The sequence below is a fragment of the Rhineura floridana genome, chromosome 6 (genome assembly GCF_030035675.1).
Source record: "Rhineura floridana isolate rRhiFlo1 chromosome 6, rRhiFlo1.hap2, whole genome shotgun sequence".
NCBI classification, from domain to species: domain Eukaryota; kingdom Metazoa; phylum Chordata; class Lepidosauria; order Squamata; family Rhineuridae; genus Rhineura; species Rhineura floridana.
The window spans coordinates 66670046-66689368 of record NC_084485.1 but is presented as its reverse complement, the minus strand read 5'-3'; the positions used below and the strand labels follow the sequence as shown (position 1 = coordinate 66689368).

The following is a 19323-nucleotide window of genomic DNA, read 5'->3' as shown; positions in this document are numbered from 1 at the left end:
CTAGAGTGACCAGGACTAGGAATATCCAAGGTCCCAACTTCTAGGCTCCTTGGCTTGAAATTCATTGCAAGAGATGAAGGCCAGGTGGGAGAGAAAGGGCTAGTTTTGCAAGCTTATTTCTCCCTCCTCCTCAGGTAGCCCTTATTTCCACTGAAATTGACACAGTCTGATAACTTTTTGAGGTCCTCAGCCTGCAATCCTATGCAGTTACTTCTGAGTGAGTTCATTGTGTAGAATGGGACTTTGTGATGAGTGAGCATGAAGGGATTGTGTTGCATCTCTAATACGGTTGCCAGAATCTTAGAGTCTGACATGTTTGTGCTTTGCTGCTAATTGTTGCAGATTAAGCTTCCTATCTCAATTCATGTTCAAGATGGGGTTAGTTGAGACAAGAGACTCAGTGACTACTAGTATGAGTAAAATTAGAAAATGGAAATGGACTGCCTTCAAGTCAATCCCGACTTATGGCTACCCTATGAATAGGGATTTCATGGTAAGCAGTATTCAGAGGGGGTTTACCATTGCTTCCCTCTGAGGCTAGTCCTCCCCAGCTGGCTAGGGTCTGCTCAGCTCACCACAGCTGTACAAGGCAGCTCCTTCCTTGTCTGCAACTGCCAGCTGGGGGGCAATTGGGCTCCTTGGGACTATGCAGCTTGCCCATGGCTACACAGGTGGCAGGGCATGTAACCCCTGAGCCACTCACTGTGGGGGTGATCTTTAGCTGGCCCTTTACACCCAGGAGACCCGAGCGGGGATTTGAACTCACAGACTCTGGACTCCCAGCCAGGCTCTCCTCCCCACTGTGCTTATTTGGAGGAAATTCTGTGTCATGCTTTTAGCCAGCACAAGTAATATCCCCCAGAAAGCTTGTATCTGTAGATGTATAGGACAAAGCGACAGGTCTGATACTGAGGGAGGGAGGATGAACGAGAGTAAATGGTAATAAATGGTGTATAAAAGATGCAGTGGTGATCCAGAAAGAAAGGGAAGAAATTTCAAAAAATGAGGGAGGTGGGGGAGAAATGACTCTCTGTGTTGTTTCAAACATACAAAAGTCATAGGAAGCTGAGTTGACCAATTTTTTAAAAATCCAAAAATCACAGTATGAACTGGAATGCTTGCTCACTATTTTTGTGATATTTTAGTTGGCCCAAATAAAGGTATTACCCTACTGTGATTTGTGCATATATTTTCCTGTATTACCTTTCTTTATAATAAACTCTCTAGGCTGGAAGTCCCTTGGGCAGGAATCTTTTGTTTTGCTTATGTTACTCTGTAAATCACCCTTTGCGTTAATGCTAATACTGCTTGTTTATTTAATTTTTTTGCAGCATTATTTTTGCTTAAGAAGTGTTTGTCCTGCCTTTCTGCTACAATGGCTACCAATGCAGCTGTTCCAACAACAATTTTTGTCACAACATCTGTCATTTCAGATTCAGTGCACAATTAGTATTTAATTAACTTGCATTAATATTTAATTAAGAAAACTTTGCTATTATCCCTTACAATGGTGTGCAAGTGGGACATGGAGCATAGGATTAACCCACAGCAGTTCAGATCACTAGTCTGTGAAATCAGATATCTTGTATCTCACAGTGCCTGATATCTGCATGTTGAGAATAAGGCACAAATCATCTGTTAATATATTTCTGCCTTTGAGCATCATTGCACATAGTGTGGGTTTCATGTAGGGGGTGGGGAATATACTGCAAGAGGAGGAGGAAGAGCAGCAGCAGCTGTCTTGCTGATGAGGCTGTTTTCTTTGTAGTGAGATAAGCTAAGGCAGCATTTCTGTCTGAGGCCAGCGGGTGATGCTGCAGCCTGCAAGAAGGATTTGCATGGCAGTGGGGAATACAGATTTCCCATCGGTCCTTCAAACCACTGCTGGGTGACTGAAGCATCTGCCTTGCCAGAGAAGAGTGATGCTGTGCAGACCCCAGCGATGGAAGTAGGAGTGCTCTAAGGGGGGCATTTTCATTATCTCTCTAATCTCCCCTTTGGTGACCTGCCAGACTTCCCTGGAAGAGAGCGAGAAAGAAGGGGATTACTGAGACGGAATCACCCATTTCCCTGGGCAGCCACGGGGAGGTGGGAGGGATGGGAATGATTGACGTTCCACCCGCAGGCCTTACTCCCCACTGGCTGCCACTCAAGCAGGTTGGTTTGCAGGCGCTGTTGAATAAAAGCAGAATGGAAGGGTCCTGTGGGGTTGGAGCCTTCCTGTATGGCTGAAGTAATATTTTCCCTTCCATCCCTCTGCCTTCCCAAGAAGGGCTGCTGCACGCTGGGAACCCAAGCAAGATTTGTACATGGTGCCCCAGGAGAGAGGGGCAGAAGGTCACTTGGGACTGTACCCCTTGCCTGATTCCACGAGATGGTTCATACCCAGGTGAGCATTCATTCTGGACATCCAGCCCAGACTTCCTCCTCCATGCTGGAGGCTTTGAAATTCATTGTTCTAGCTTTGGAATGTGGATGGTGGATGAGAGGAGGAGGAGGGATAAGCAACAATGGAGCCGGGTGTTGAAAGGTGGAACAAAGAGGTAACTGGTCACTGTCAGTTTGGAATTTCTTAGCATATTATACTTTGGTTGAAATCCAGGGTAGGAGACTTGTAGCATCAACAGTAGAAGAAGCTTGCTGTAGCATTTTAAAAAAACATTGTTTTTTTAAAATAAAATAATTCAGTGTGGATCCTGTGTCTCTTCTCAAGCACAATGCCCCACCAGCCGTGTTTGTCAGTGAATGTACAGCTCTAGAGAAGAGGGGACAGTTGAAATGGAGGCAGATTGGCCTCTTGCTGGATTTTTGCAGTCCAGCGAGAGTGTGGGAAGAGTGATGTTTGCTGTGTTTGGGGTATGTGCTGGGAGCGTAGGATGGTTGTACCTGGGATGAAGCAGGCTGACTGTGCTCTCATGTGGGTGGAGGAGGCAGAGCAGCTGTGCTGATCTATTTACAGTATTTGCCTGGCTCCAACAGAAGATCTGTGCCTTCATGTCCTAGATAAAAACCTTTCCTTTCTGCTCAAACAAAGGTGGCATGGAAAATCCTTCTAATACATTGTCACTCGGACTCTGTGCTGCAGCTACAGTGTCCCAGGAAGTTTTTGAATCCATTGATCAGAGTTTTTAGGCAATTGGGAAAAAAATAGGGCAATATCTGTACAAAAACAATTCCCATGCTGTGTCAGACCAGAGATCTATCTACCACAACATTCTGTCCCTGCCTGAAGTCACCCATATGCTCAAAAGGAAGCTTGCAAGCAGAGCAAGTCTGCAATAGCCATCCTTAATTGTTTGTTCCTAGCATTATCTTAGTAGCAGTATACTGCCTGTGACTGTGAAGGCTCCGTTCCTAGCTGTTGTGTCTTACAGCCATTGATGGCCCATTCCTCCATCTAATCTGATTATTGATTCGTGTTGCTAACACTCCGTACTATGTAAGCTTTTATTGCTTTTGGCTATTTTACAGTATCCTTGCATTTTTAACCTGTAAGTTGCTTTGAGACTTTTCCCCCTGTAGGAACATAGGAAGCTGCTTTATACTGAGCCATACCATCAGTCCCTTTAGCACAGTATTATCTACACTGACTGGCAGTGGCTTCTCCAGCATTTCAGACTGGAGTGTTTCCCAGCCCTACCCGGAGATGCCAGGCAATGAACCTGGGACCTTCTGCATGCAAGTCAGATGCTGTGCTACTGAGCTTTGGCCATTCCCCTCCTATAAAAAAGTGAACACTAAATTTAATCATCATCATAATTGTAAAGCCGTCTCTGTTGTCTTTTTGGCACCTACTGAAGTCCTTTGTCTTTCAACAAGCCTTTTAAGTAAATACCATATCCCAATCTGCATCTGTATGGGAATTGTTTTTTAAGATGTTTTAAAAGATGTTTTTAGTGCTTTATTATTGATTTGCCACCCTGGGCTCCTTTTTTCGAGCCTTTTCTCAGACTCCATTAATCATTTGTCTTAGGCTGCAATCCTAACCCCACATAATTGGGAGCAAGCCTCATTGAGTTCAACAGGACTTACTTCTAAGTAGCCATGGTTAAGGTCAGACTGTTAATAGGCTTCAATCCTATACCCACTTTCCTGGGAGTAAAACCCACTGAACTCAATGGGACCTGCTTCTGAGTAGTCATTTGTATGATTGCACTGTATGTACAGGGAAATGCACTTGCTCATATGCCTCCCTTGTTGCCCTTGCCTCTCTACCATCTCCTCTCTGCCAATCTTCCTTTCACTCTCTTTAAAGTCTCATCCATTGTGTGCCCCCTCGGTGCAGGTACTAGTCTTTTTCTTAACATTACTCTACAAAGTGCCATCCATATATTTTGATAATGCTAAAAAGAACAAGAACTAGATCTTCAACTATTTGAAGATCTCCTATTCCCAAAGGTTTGATTGATTGATTGATTTGTTAGAGTTCTTTCCTGCCCTTCCTCCCAGGAGATCAAGACAAGGAGTGTGCAGGTGCTCCTTGATCCAACATTGCACTTGAGACCCAACTGGTCTCAATGACTGGAGCACCTTTTACCAGCTTTGGTTGGTTTGTCAGCTGTGGCCTTTCCTGGAAAGTGATAACCTGGTCATGGTGATCTGTGCTCTGGTAAGCTCCAGAATGAATTACAGTCATGCATTATATGTGAGGCTGTCCTTGAAAACGGTTCAGAAGCACCAATTTGGCTGCTGGAATTCTGGTTGGTTTACCTAGGTGGAGACACATATAATTTCTGAAGGAGCTACTATATTGATTCCCAGTTCACTACCAAGTGCAATTCAGGGGCTTACCTTTAAAGCCCCAAAAGGCCCAAATACCTGAGGTAGAGAGCTTCCATATCATCTTGTTTGTGCCTTAAGATAATCAGAAGAGATGCATCTCCATGCTCCATCTCTAGAAGGAGTACATTACATATGTATAACCAGAGATGCCTTTTCAGTGGTGGCACCACAACTGTGGAATGTATTTTTGTTTTTCGGCACCAGGTTACAGCCTTTTTGTTTGTTTTGTGAAAGCAGTTTAGATTATGGCATTTTTGGCTGGTTGAACAGTTTGATTGTATGGTTGATTTATATTTTGCCCTGTATTTGTAATTTTAAATTTCTTTGTGTACTTCCTCATGATTCATTTCTGGATATAGTGTGGTTTTTAAATTTTGATACATAAATAAATGTATGCCATTCTAGTTTATGTTCATAACAACCCTTTGTCGTAGGCTAATTTCAGAACTGTCGGGAATTTGAATGCAGTTTTCCTAGTTTGAATCCAGTACTTTATCCATTGCATCACACAGACACTAGATTTAGATCAGCTATAGATTACCCAGATTCTTTGGGTTCAATTCAGGGTTATTGTAGTAATGTCTATTGTTTATACTTTTGCGTAAGAGCCGGTCCATAGGAGCAAAAGACCCCTTCTGGCATTATTTTGTCTTGGTATGTGAGATGTAAAAGGAAGTCTGCTGTTCTGCTTAATACTGTGGTAAAGCTGGTTCTTTCTAAACTTCCTATTCCATCCCTTGCTCTTGACTCTGTGTGAGAGTAGAATAAGAATAGAAGTGAGTCCTGGTTTGGCTGGCAATAGATTTTCCATATTTCATAATATGTTCATTAAATTTGTTCCAGTGAAGATCTGTGGTAGTGTTAGCTTTTTAAAGCTATGGACCGGCTTAGTCCTTTGAAATGGGAATGTCAGTGACTAGTAACTGCACTTGTAAAGTACTGTGTTACCCAAAGGGAAGCTTGTGGATCTGAGGGGGAAAACCCCCTGCTTTGGTTCATTATATGGTCAGGAAGCAGAAGTATAGGGAAGGATTTTAAGCTTGTCACATCGCAGGTCAGCAGAGGAGTCATGAAATTCAGTTTGTGACATCCATCAATTTAGCTGTTGCAAAGACATACCACCTTCTAACATTATGTTGAATGTTTCTGCTGTAGAACAATGGCTCTCAAAAATGTGATCTTGTAGGATGCTACTTAGTTGCCAGGAAAAATATAATCTTCTCCCTAGTTCTACGTTGTGTGTGACTTGAGTCCAGAGATTGAGCTCCATCGCCAACCCACCCTAGACCCTCTTAATCAACACAGCATAACAGCAAGTGCATGATATAATATAGTTTGAAATTGCAGTATATAAACCACTGCTTCTGATCTGGTGATATGTATCTAATTCTGCAGTTGCCAGTATATATGTATGTGTGTGTGAGGGTGTGTACATGCACGCACACGTGCACACACACACACACACACACACACACACACACACACACACTTCTTTAGTAAAAAATGAGGTGCTGATACTCATATATTGATAAAAGTGCCACGGGTGCCAGCACAAAATGCCAGCTCCTACAGGCAGCAAAAAAGAAGTACTGATACTCTGTGAGTAATGTCACACACACAAAAGCTCTATATAGAGTGTTATGTATGTGTGTGTGTGTATATATGTGTATACACACCCACCCACACACATGTAATTGTGATTAACAAAACAGGTTTTTATTTTGTTTAGAAAAAAAGTTTTGGCTTCCACTTTCATCATCTGCTAACATACAAAGGTAAAGATGTTGTTACATCATTGACATATTGGGTGAAGTTCTGTTTGTTGCTATTAAAACTGTCTTTTTAATTAAAAATATAATGCAGAGAGGAACAGGATTGGTACTGTAGTATGCTGAGGAACAAATTTAATGGTTGATGTCAATGGCAGCTTCCCTTCCATGGCAAAGAACTGCTTTGGTGAGAGGGGGACAATTTTCATTGGGACCATGGCACAGGAAGAAAAGGTTAAACTTCCCCTCCCTGTGCATGATCTGATTTCTCCTACTTGTACTGCAGTTTAAATGAGACACAGACTCTCTCTGAATATATTCACACATTTCATGTCTCATCTAGTTTGGTCCTTCCAAAATGTTTCAATTTGTTTTTCTGGTTCACTCTGGCTCTCCTGGCAGTGTAAAGTTGCTCTAGCAAAAATGACAGCAGCAGCAGCTGTGCCTTGCCCTCTTCCTTTCCTTAAAGTGTTGTCATCATGCCTTCAAGATTATTCAGTCACCAGACATGCCAGTGGCATGTCTGTTTAAAGCTGTGGTCAGCTTCAAAATTATTTAAAGCTTCCACTGCTTGATGATAATGGGCTAGATTTAAAGCTGTGCAACTGGCTGTATGTCATCAAAGTGACCTCATGGGGAAGAAAAGCTGGCCTGATTTCATGTACAGCCTTCTTTCCAGAATGCTTCACAAAGACATGCAGTGATTGTCACATACACATGTCCCATCGTCCAGCAATGAAATGCAATCACGTCGCCTCTAGGGTGAAGGATAGTGTCTTATTTTGGTCAGAGCAAGCAGGATAGTGTATGATCATGTTGCGCTCTTTGTTTATGCCAACCAAGTCTATTTTTGAAGTCCTCTGTAGGGAAAGTGGGATAGAAATCCAAAATTATATAAATGCACAGACTAATAAGACAGTGGCTATTCCTTCTATTCCCTCTATTTGCTTACTTATAATTGTTATTTAGCCATGCTCTTCTTTTGTAGCCGCAGATAGAACTTTAACATGAAAAGCCATGTTCCATGCCCACTCCAGAGTCCTTGTGCTGGTGAAATCAGCAGCTGGCAATAGAACTGGCTTCTTCGTGGTTCATATTGCTATACTGCAGGCTGGAGCACAACACAGTTTTATGCCCATCTGCTAACCATTGTCTCAGACCTTCTATTTTCACTCAGAACTTCTCCGATAGTGCCTTGAAATAGATGTCCTTTTAATCCAGGCTTCCCCAAGCTAGTGCCTTTCAGACACGTTTTGGACTACAATTATTATCATCCCTGACCATTGGGAATGCTGGCTGAAGCTTGGGTATGGCTATTTTAAAAGTAACATTTTGATATCAATAACTCTAGGAAGCAGAATTATTCTTTTGCCTCTGTGGCTTTGTTCCAAATCCATCTTGAACGACTCATTGGGTTGAGTTCTGAGAATGTGAGAGGGATCTGGTTGTCTGTGTTGCGCAAAATACTGAATTATGACCTTTGCCATAATTCCTATAGGGTTTAGTGTGGTAGCCTGAGGTGGCTGTTGGTGTGTGTATTTTAAATAGAAAAGGTCCAGAGTGGTTCCATAACTTTTCAAAGACTGGGTGCTTCTCATCTTTGAAAATCCTGGCATGCCTTCAATGAGCTGTCTGCGCTTCGGACTGGGGCTTGTCACTGCAGAAGATCTGTCAAAAGTTTGTCACTTTTGACAAGGCATTTTCTTGTTGGCTGGGACTTGGTGTAGCAGTAGCCCTTCCTCTAGGCCAGCTGGCATCTGACCATGTTTGGTTTCAGGATTTTGCTTCCCTGTGCCCTTTTAAAGATTGGGTTACTTAGAGAGTCAACAACTGTCTGGGCCATGAAGAACTGCCTCAGAGAGCTGAAGGGCTCGGACGGTTCAAGTAAAACTCTTCAGATGCTACCCTGAAACTAAAACAAGTGAACTAGAGGAGAGGAGTATTTTCAGGCTGGAAAGGAAGGCAATGGTAAAGGCAAAAGACGATCCTTGGGAGACATTCTGAAGAACAAATACAACAGACCTTGCACTGTGAGCTATTGGACTAAGAACCGTGGAGATCAAGATTGGGTTCACGGCAACTTTAAGAGTATCCTTTGTGCTAAGTAGCTGTATAGCCCAGAAACAGGGAATTGTATCTTGCTACATGACTGTGATTTCCTTGAATTTGATTTTCTTTTTATGTTCAAGGCAGAGGAGATTTCCCAGGTTTACCTTAATGGTGAGGAGGTCTGTGATGGGAGTGTGATATTTGTCAGCAGTTATATCTACATACATCCTAGGATTCTTCGTATCCCATTTGCTGATTGCTTCTAATCTTTGGGGTTCATAGTTTTAAGATCAGCTGGATGTGTTAGTGAAAGGATAGATGTTTGCAGGAATTAAGGGCCTGAGATTATTTGAGACACACAGGCAAGTTCTTTGGATGCAGCATTTGCCATTGATCATGGGCTTCTCATTTAGTTTCTCTGTGCCTCAATTTCCCATCAGTGAAATAGGTGCAATGGCTGCCCTCTTTCTCATGTGCTGAAGAAACTTGCATGCTGTAGCAATACTTCCTGCTGTGCTAATAGATGCAGCCCTACTTCTCTCCCTATAGTTCCAGAAATGATAAGCTCAAAGGAGCCATTTGTTTTGTATGGTGTCCCAGTTAAGTAAGGCTATACAGAACATGCAATGAACAATAATGTTTTCTAGCAAAATTGTAAAATGTCCTTTTACAGTATTTTATTAATGAAGAGGGTTGTTCTTTCCCTAAATGAATCTTTTACCAACCGAGTCAACACAGTTCTGAATTCAAGGAACAAAATCCTAGTAATGTGAGCTCTCCCTGTTAAGCCTTTGCTTAGGGCTAAGGTAAGGTGAGACCTCTGGTTTCTTAGTGCATAAGGACTTGGCAGACAAACAAGGAAAGAAAAAACTAGGAATGTTCCGTTAATGTCTTTCTCTATGCACAGAGACATCTCCCTAGGTTGATGGAAATGGGCTTACACTTAATAAATACTGTTACTGCTACTAATCTTTTAAATAAGTTTTTAAAGTGCTTCATATCCATTGAATAATTTGTTTTTTCCCCTTGTATATAGTTTTTTAAATAATTGCATGCTTCAAAAGGTAAAAGCTATGGGGTGAGGTGCAGCCCTGTAGCCAGCCTTCTTGTTAGGTGGGGCAGCCACATTTCTAGGTGGGGCATAAGGAGGAGATGCATAGTGCCAGCCATCCTCCCCCCCTACTGGTGGAGAGGCTGTGAGGGCTGGGCTAGGGGAAAGGAAGGACCTTTCCTGTCGCTCCTCCTCCATCCAGAGTGTCTCTTAACTTACATGAATGAAGTTTAATCTCTTGAATTTTCTCACCCTTTTTGAGAGATCCCCAGGAATACCAGGCTCAAAAGCTTGACTTTGGCTGTAGCTACAGTCCCCTTTCACCTGTGGTTTGTCCCAGTGTCCTAATACTTAATGAACTAAACTATTTCGGTAAACACCATGAGCTCCTGAGCTTGGCTTTGATGCTGCAGTAGGTATTTCAGTTTTAGATTCCACCTGAAAAACGAACTTGTCTATACTACAGGTTTAGGGTAGGGCAAAGAGAAAATAAATACTATAGGGTGTCTTTAACTTGTCCTTGAGATACCCTCCTAGTCTTGTTCCTGGCATTTAGATATTCCTTCCTGTGGGACAATCAAGTGAAAACTTTTTAAGTGGCTGCTATTTAAAGGACAAAATAAGCAATTGGAAACAAATTGTTGAACGCAATTGGAATTTTAGTTACGGTTTGCTGGGTTCATTTTCTTTCTAGAAACCCTAAAAAGCCCTCATGCTGAACTACACATATTGGGATAATCAGAAATTAGGCCTGAGTTACATCCTAGGTGGTCAGCCAGCCAGCTAGCTAACTGTAGTGTACACAGCAGTATTTCTATTCCTCTAGGGCTGTTTTCATCCTTTGCCATCAAGTACTCAAGAACAAGAAGAAAAAATAGCCGCTATAGTGAGCACTTTAAAAGTATAGTGAGTATAGTGAGTATAGTGAGCACTTTAAAAGAATAAAGGGTAGCCATTTTTTCAGATCACTTTAAGTTATCTCTTTATTTCACCCTTTAGTAATAAGCACTCAATCCTTCTGTACTCATTATAATAACTGCAGAATAAACAAACTTCTTACTGCAGGCTGGGTAGACAGCGTGACTGAAACTGAAAAGCAGAGCAAACTAAAGTCCAAGGAGTGGAGTCTAACTCTAGCCTATAATACAGTTCTAATATTTAACTCTTCAAGGGTCATGTTATTATTCAGGCTGTTTTTTTCAGAATCACTTAAGTAATTATAGGGTGATTGTGATCATGAACAGGGTTGGTGCCAGGCATGCCGGGCCCTTGGGCACCAGCCTGCCCCGGGCCCCAACACCCACCCACATACACACCTTTTCCTTGAAGTGAATGTTGGCTGTGCTGTGCACACATGCCTGCCATCAACTAAGATGGTGGACAAGACTTCCTTAAGGGGCTGGTGCCTCCACCTCCATCTTGTTTGATGGCACACATGCGGGCCTATGCGGTAGTAGGGGTGTGCCTGGGAGATCACTCTCTGTGATCCGTGGCAGGGTCAGGAGCCGATGCTGCTGTGGATTGCGGAAGGGAGCATTGCCCGCCCACCTTAAGGAGGGACCCTTCAATGGCCCTCGGCCAGGGCCCAACCTGGCCGCCCTCTGCCGCTGTCCCTGATCATGAAAAATCCACCCTCAGTCAGGGAAAATTTTGAGCGAGCAGCCTTTTGGGGGCTCTTCCAAGTGAGACTTTTGTTGTGTACTCGCCCTGCCTTATTCACTGAATTCTTAAATTGCTCCTGTTCTTAAAACAAGCTGTCATTCATTAAATTGAGGTTGTCATTGTCTGTCATGTCACAAATTAAAAAGAAGACAATTCCCCCCCCCCCAAAAAATCCTAGAGGTGGGTGCGAAGTACAGCTCTAGGGGGGACAGCACCCCCATTTGCCCTCCTCTGGCTACAGGCCTGGGAGGGGGGACCCTCAGCAAGAAAACCTCCAGCACCCTTAAAGCCCCATATTTCAATAATCTTTACCGCAACCCTGTGACGTAGGCTAGCAGTGTTATCCTTATATAAGAGATGATGAGGTGGAGCAGGGGGGAGTGAAGGTGAAGTACAATCCTCTGCACCTCTACGCAGAAGTAAGCCCCACTTAATTCTGTGGGGCTTGTTCCCAGATAAGTGGGAGCTGCAATTCTATGCACGGTTATTCAGTTATTCAGTGGGGAATAAGCCCCACTGAACTCTTTGGAACTTCCCTTTTTAGCAGGCATGTAGAAGATTGCACTGTGAAGCACGTAGTGAGTATGTGATGTTTGAAACAAGTTTACAGTTTAAATTCTTAAACCACAATGCTACTACATCAGCTCTAAAGCCTTTCAAAATATATGAACAAAATCAAATTTTGGAAGATGCTATTTCCCTATCTCTCTCTCCCCCCGTCTTTTGTTATTATTAAAAGTAGTAAAGTCAGCAGGATTGGACCACATTACATATTAATGAATGTGGTGGCCATCTGGAGAAATAGACTATGACTTTCATCATCAATTTCACTGATGCCATAAGCATGCTTGAAATTGCTCTAGTACAGGATGAGATATCTGTGGCTCACCTGATGTTGCTGGACTACAGCTCCTACTGTCCCTGACCACTGGCCATGCTGGTTGGGGTTGATGGGAGTTGCAGTTGAACAACATCTGGAGGGTCCTGGGATCCCCATCCCTGATCTAGAACCTCCACGTCCTGTTGAAGTCAGCTTCAAATAGGGTGCCCAGATGTGAAAGAGGTCAGGGCTCCTGCATCTTTAATAGTTGTGTAGGAGAGAGGATTTTACCAAGTGTAGGTGCAGGAGCTCTGTCTCCTCCTTCACTTGGCCAACCTAGCTTCAGTGCTTATTCAGATCTGCCTCCATTTTCATTTATACTCCACCTAGCACAGAGAAGGTGATGCAGTTTTTATTTTTTTAACTGAGGCTGTTTGATAAATATAAGTATGTCACATATTTTATAGTCAGAAATAATACAGATTTTGATTCTAAAGTTTTGTCTGTTCTAAATTTAGTGGAGGACTTTACATAGTTTGTTTAATTCTTTTTCCAAGTTCACTTAAATGCACACAGAATCTCTAGTCTGTCAGGAATGCTAGAGATAAGCAATTTTTTTTTTAAAACTTCATTGGTGAAAGTTGAACACTGGCTTTTTCAATTATAGTGGTAAAATTGTCACTGGTTTACATGGGGACAGAAAGAATCAGGGATCAGGATTTATTTCAGTTTGTTTCTTAAATAGTGAGATTTAAATAGGGACTGTGAGGAGACCGATTATATATGTGGATACTTATTGTGTATTTTTGCAAAGAGGAGGACCAAATGTAATGAACATGATGCAGCCTTCACCTCTTATACCTCCCCAAACTGGAAAACGCAGGGATTGTTTTGGCAGCATCAGACGAATGTGGGCAAGAGTGACCACATGTTTTCTGCATGATTTCATAACAGCCTCAGAATTTGAAGATATTGTCATGCTGATCCTGCTAGACAGAAAGAACCCTGGTCATATTTTGCAGCTGTTTAGTATTAAGAATCCCAGGGAAGTCGGCTAGATTCCGATGCAGATTATTCATGGGAATACATGTAAAAAAATTGCACTGGAATGAATAATCCCTATAGATCTTGTGAGAAAAATCCTGAGCAAGGTACTATAGATTCCCATGATCTTCTTTTCCTTTATCGTTCCTGTTTGTTCCACATGTGCTCATCCACATGGAATCAGTTGGTGCAAATTCAATAGGAAATGGATGAATTGTAGATTAAAACAGTAAAAACACTAATGCTGGCTTTTCTTGCATGCGCTTCTCAAAAGCTCAGTCTCCACAAGAGGGAAGTTGACCCCCAGGGGTAGCTCCCTGATTCATTTCTCCAGTCCAGGGGTTTGCATAAATTGGTTTATGACCAAAATTGGAGACTTAAGGATTGTGGTAGAAGACAGCCTTTATCTCTTTTTAGCAAGAATACTTAACTGCAGATTAATTACACCTTTACACACATTAGCTATCCAGTCATACAGTTGAGATGGTTAAAAGCAGGTTTGTAAACAGGCATTCACCTACTCACCTGTGGCTCGTAATTACCACCAGGTCAGCAAATAGGGAGGTTTATATAAATTGAATAAGTTCCCTTTCCCCACCTCCCAGGCTGTAGGTGTGCTATAAATAAATTACCTTGGTATGCATGGACAGGTGAGCAACTAGTAACCTATTTATAAGGTTGTCTTAAAGGAAAGGAGCTCCTGTGTTTGTGGTGGGGCAGTAATGATAAACTGGGATGGTGGTGATCTGGTCCATGTTTTCTCCATTGTGTCTGTTGCTAAATTGCATTGAAGTGAATTGATTTGGGGAAGGGCTGTAGCTTAGTGGTTAGAGAGCATCTGTCCTGCATGCAGAAGGTCTCGGGTTCAGTCCTTGGCATCTCCAGGTAGTGCAAGGAGAGGCTCCTGCCTGAAAACCCTGGAGAGGCTCTGCTAGTCAATGTAAACAATACTGAGCTAGATGGACCAATGGTTTGACTCAGTATAAGGCCTCCTCCTAGGTTCCTATGTTGTTCCTAAGGACATTATTAAACATGATTTCTGGCTTTCATTGTCCCAACTGGGAACACTCTGATTCCAATTCTTGTGAAACCTGTAATTATGCAGCACCTCTGAACAGCTGCAGTAGAAGTGTGCCCAAAGTATCTCAGACTGATACGTATTGGTTAGCCTTGCTGGCTTTCTTGAATGTTAAGATTACAAAGAGGTTCCCCTTATTTTGGATCTTCATGCTTATGAATTGATCTTGGGTGTGAGAAGAAGAGCCGAACTAGATGTGCTGGCGATAGATACATGCTGCTTTTTATATGACTGCCCCATTCATGTATAAAGGTAAGGGAGTAAGGGTCATACTTTAAAGGCATATGTGGGAAAGAAGTGAGGAACTGTCCCTCTTTCTGGCCCTTAGTCTATTGATCCAGCCACTTTTTTTCAAGTCCTGGCTTACTTCTGGTATTGGAACTAGGGTCACCTCCATGCCGTCGGTATTTTGCGGGAGGGATCCAATCATATACGCCTTGTTAAAAAGTGCATTAAAATTGGACTTTTTATGGTTAGAACCATGTCGGGGAAATGCACTAAAAGTGCAGATAAACAATCAACGGAAAGACATAAAACCACATATAACACTGTGCAAGCAAATGAAGCTGAATGCTCATTGTCATATAACCTCCCTGCAAACAAATCAGAACAAATTCTCAATAAAGGCTGGACATAGTCTAACCTCTGTGTAAGCTTTATGCAAGCAAATCAAGATGAATACTCAAAAAACAAGTTGTCTGGAGGAGCCATAGGTAGGGAGAAAAGCTGGAGCGATGGATTGAGGGGAGGTAAAGGACAAGAGGAGAGACCTTTCTCTCACATTTCTGTGTTGGAATTGCTTTTTAATATGTTTTTAAAGCTTTTTTTAAAAGATGTTTTTAAAGATGTTTTAATATGTTTTTAAGGATGTTTTGTTGTAGTATATTTTAAAGTCTGTTTTTATGATGTTTTAGAGTGTTTTTAGTGCTTTTGTTTGCCACGCTGGGCTCCTACTGGGAGGAAGGGTGGAATATCTAAATCTAATAAATAAATAACTAAATATTTCTATTTATTATTAAGAAATTTGTATATTGCTCTTTGTACTTCTGATTGTTGGAAACGGAGTAAGTGAATGAGGATGGATCTCTCTATATACTCTATTGCCCTGTGGTCCCACAGGAAACTAGAGATTGACTGTGGGTGAGGGTGATATCAGGCTTGACTGACCACATCTAGCCAGATATTCAGATATCCAGTATTTCTTGTTTCCATGATACCAACATGTATCAGTCTACTGAATGACAATTTCATGTCCTCCATTTGTGTGGTATGGTGCCAAACCACAGGAATCTGCCTGGCAGTGTCCTTAATTAACCCAGATAATAAGGGACAGGCGGCAGATAAGAATTTCAGAGAGTATACAGTGAGATCTCAACCTGTTGCAATCGCTATGTAAATCTAATTCTCTTCAAAGCAGGCTTTGTTGATTTGCCAGCAGGCCCAAGCATGCACTGTCATCCCTAACAGGGCAGGGTTGGACATCAGCAGTGATTTCGAAACTTTTGGAACTTTCCCTAGCAAACGAAAGACCTTAAATAACCTTCCCTCCAACCAGGGAACAGCAAATCCTCATTCTTACTGGATGATCTGGGTCTGTAAATTTGCAGAGATGGGTCACTGTTTTGACATCATAGAACTCTTTGTTAAACAGTACAATCCTACCCACATCTACTCAGAAGCAAGCACCATTGAGTTCAGCGGGCCTTACTTCCTTTGAATAGGATTGCAGCCTTGGTTAATCATAAGCTGGCAGGCTCTTACCCAGATGACTCCTGCACACCAGACAGAGGTGATGATAGTAAGCAACTGTTTTATTTTTTAAATGTATACAGATCAAATTATACAGATGTCAGATCTTGGAGCCATTTGTTAAACAATCATATTTTTTTGCTGAATTAAGCCATGCAACCAACCAACAGGTTGAAACCATAAATAAAGATCAATTGACCGCATGGCTTAATGCAACAAAAAGCTGTAGTGGTGTAAGAAGTATTTTAACAAATGGCCCCAATATTTGACTTCCATCTGTTTTCACCAAAGAGTTTTCTAATGCTCTCAAAGCCTATACAACTTTTTAAAAATTAAAACAATATTGAAACTATACAGAACACACATACAATAATAACCATGCTATGAATTGGTTGCAGTGGGATAAATTTAGAACAATGCTGCCTCTTCTTCTTCTACCATTATTTAGCCATGTTTTCACTGCAGTAGCACTGAGCTGTATGGCCACCTACCAAGAAGAGTATTTCACAATCATGATGGGAAGACAAAGTTGTTTCCATTCCACTAATGAAGAACTAAGAGACTAATTAAAATAGCCTGCCCAAGGTCAGGGTTGTTTTCCTTTGTAGTCAGTTTTGATGAATCTCTGCTTTTTGTGTTGCAACCTTGCATTTTAATGGCAAGATGTAATACGGGAAGAAAAGCTCCTAGAATGAGCATAATAGAAGAATGATAGGTGGGAGTTTGCAGATATCAATTTATAAACCAATAAACAGATAGGAGAGGCTGGTGTTTGAATTTTTGCATTAAGCGTCAAAATGCTACTCTGCTTGTTGATGGAAAGCTTATTGGGTTGATCAGTTTCCCCCCTATGAGTTGTGCAAGGTTTGCATGCTCTGGTTAAAGACAGAGGGCTTTGAATTTAGTCCATATGCAATGAATGGGAGGTAGCCTTGTTCCAAGGGGGGATAGCTGTGAAGGGAGGAACAGGTGTGGTGCTGTTCTCCCTCTTTTTTATGTACTAGAGATGGGAATCTGTGACCCTCCAAACTTTGATCTGTTGTTGGACTCCCAGCTCACACCAGCTCTAGCCACCATGTCCAATGAAGAGAAAAACGCAAAGTTCAAAAGTTAGGTTGAATGTTGAAGCCCTGAGGCCTGCATTTAGACTCTGTCTGAAGATGGAGATAGCAGACGGGATTAGTCTTGATTAGGTGCTTGCAGTATTGGGCTACATGCCTAGGTTTTGGGGATAAAGAAGCAAGGGCTGCTCCCCATTTTTGAAAACATACCCAGATCTGTCTTATGCCTTAAGGGAAACACAAACAGGTTCCTGGTTGTGCAGAAAGTAGATGTAAAGAGAAACACAGTCTTAACACAGAAGATTAATTTTCAGTTCTCTACAAGCCCCCATTTTGCAATATATCAGCTGCTGTTGGAATCATAACAAGGAAAAAAAGGCATGAGAGAGATTATCACTCATCATTAATGTCACAATTACTAACAAATAAGTGCCTGTTGACACAGATGCAACAACTTTCTGAATATCCTTTAAAATTGCCACAGGAGGGGAAATAATGGCATTTCCCCTATAATAATAGATTGCAGTTAGAGTGTTTCACTGATCCTGTGCAACAAATTAATATAACTAAACAGATAATCTGGAAAGATTCCTTGAACTTTATTATAACTGTAAAAGTGTATGCATGCACAGAAGGCTGCTGGGGAGGATGGGCAGTCTAGACACGCTTAGAGAACTCAGATGCTCTTCTACTTCTGTTTCTTCAAGCCAATCTGATAGTGCAGGGGGGGGAAATCTCCAGTTCATGCATGATATTTATTTTTATTTATTTATTTAAAAAATTTCAATCCCTCTCCTTATTGTGGACAATTTCAGAGCAGTTAGAAGTTAAAATGGGATATGTCAGCTTTTATTTTTAAAACAGCATAAAACAGAAACAGATAAAATTACAACCAAAAGAAATCGCAACAGACAGTCTGGCATTAAACTGCAGCAGAGGCCTAATCAAAGAGAGCCAGGTCTTCAACCTGCACCAGTCATATCTCAGAAGAGAGAGTATTCCAAAGCGGGGGCACCACCACGGAGAAGGCTCTCTCTCTCTCTTGTCACCGCCAAATGAACCTCAGTCAATGGTGGGGGCACCAAGAGAGCCTCCCCAGCTGATATTAATAAAGAGGCTGGTCTATGGAAGAGCAGGCCTTCTCTCAAGTCCCAGGTCCCATGTTGTTTGTAAAGCCCTGAACAAGTATCATAACCTTGAAGCAGGCTAAGTAGCGTATTGGCAGCCAATGCAGTTCTTTTAAAACTCATACATATGGTCACAGTGGACCACGCAGGCAAGAGCCTAACTGTGGCATCCTGCACTAGCTGCAGCTTCTGGACCAGCTTCAAGGGTAGCCCTATACAGGGTAGTCGTATCAGTGGGCCCAGTAGCAGCCAGTAGGTTAGGGCTGCAATGCTCTCCTGGCTTCCCAACATCATGCGTTGCTGCCTCTTATGAGACAGGGAGGAGTGTGGTGCACAAACTAAAAGCATTATCCTGCTGTGCTGAACTCCCCATGCCTCGTGCCTCCAGCGTGCAGTGTTGGGAAGCTGAGTGAGCAAAGGCCTCATGTGGTCACATCGGCCGCTATGGACCAGGCCTGGTACTGGCATCCAAAGCAGTTTTGAGAGGCCAGCCTCACAGAGCCTATGCCCATATGAAGCTCTGGCCAAGACTGTTTTTGCTCTCAAAAGCAGGAGACTTTACAGACATTGTTTGCTTCAGGCTGCAAGCTTAATTTACTAGGGAGCAAACTCTGTTGAGCTCAGTGTGATTAATGTTTGAGTTAAGATGCTTAGGTTGTAATTGTCAGTCAGTTTTTATTGTCCATAGTTGCAGGGAGCCAGATCATCTGTTACTGTCATGAGTGTTAAGTCACATGTTCGTTGATGAAATTGGCATGGTGAAAGGGATGCCCCATAAGATCTTTTTTTGTGGTTTCCTTGTTCTGTACCACAGGATTGTGTTCTAAATTGCCCTCTTCAAAGCTAAGACTGCTGATTCAAACAAGGCTTATTGGTAATGTTTGTTCTCTGAACACAAATGGGAGGGGAGCAAGCACTCAGGAGACATAATAGCTTCCCCCTGCATCTTGCATGTTCTTTCTGCCTCCGGGTTCACTCTGTTCTCCCTGGCACTAGCCAGGGCTCATTGTACTTGGCTACTGATTCAGAAGCTTCAGTTCCCCAGAGAGCAGTCTCAGCACACATGCCTTCCTCTCTTCCTTCCCCCACCCGCATCCATGGATCGTATGCCCCCACCAGTACCCAGCCTAC

The 19323-nt window shown here is 42.4% G+C and overlaps 1 protein-coding gene across 1 annotated transcript in view; it reads left to right on the top strand.

The window, feature by feature from the left end:
• The window catches only part of TMCC2 (transmembrane and coiled-coil domain family 2), a 151330-nt gene that overhangs the window by 71655 nt on the left and 60352 nt on the right, over positions 1-19323 (top strand).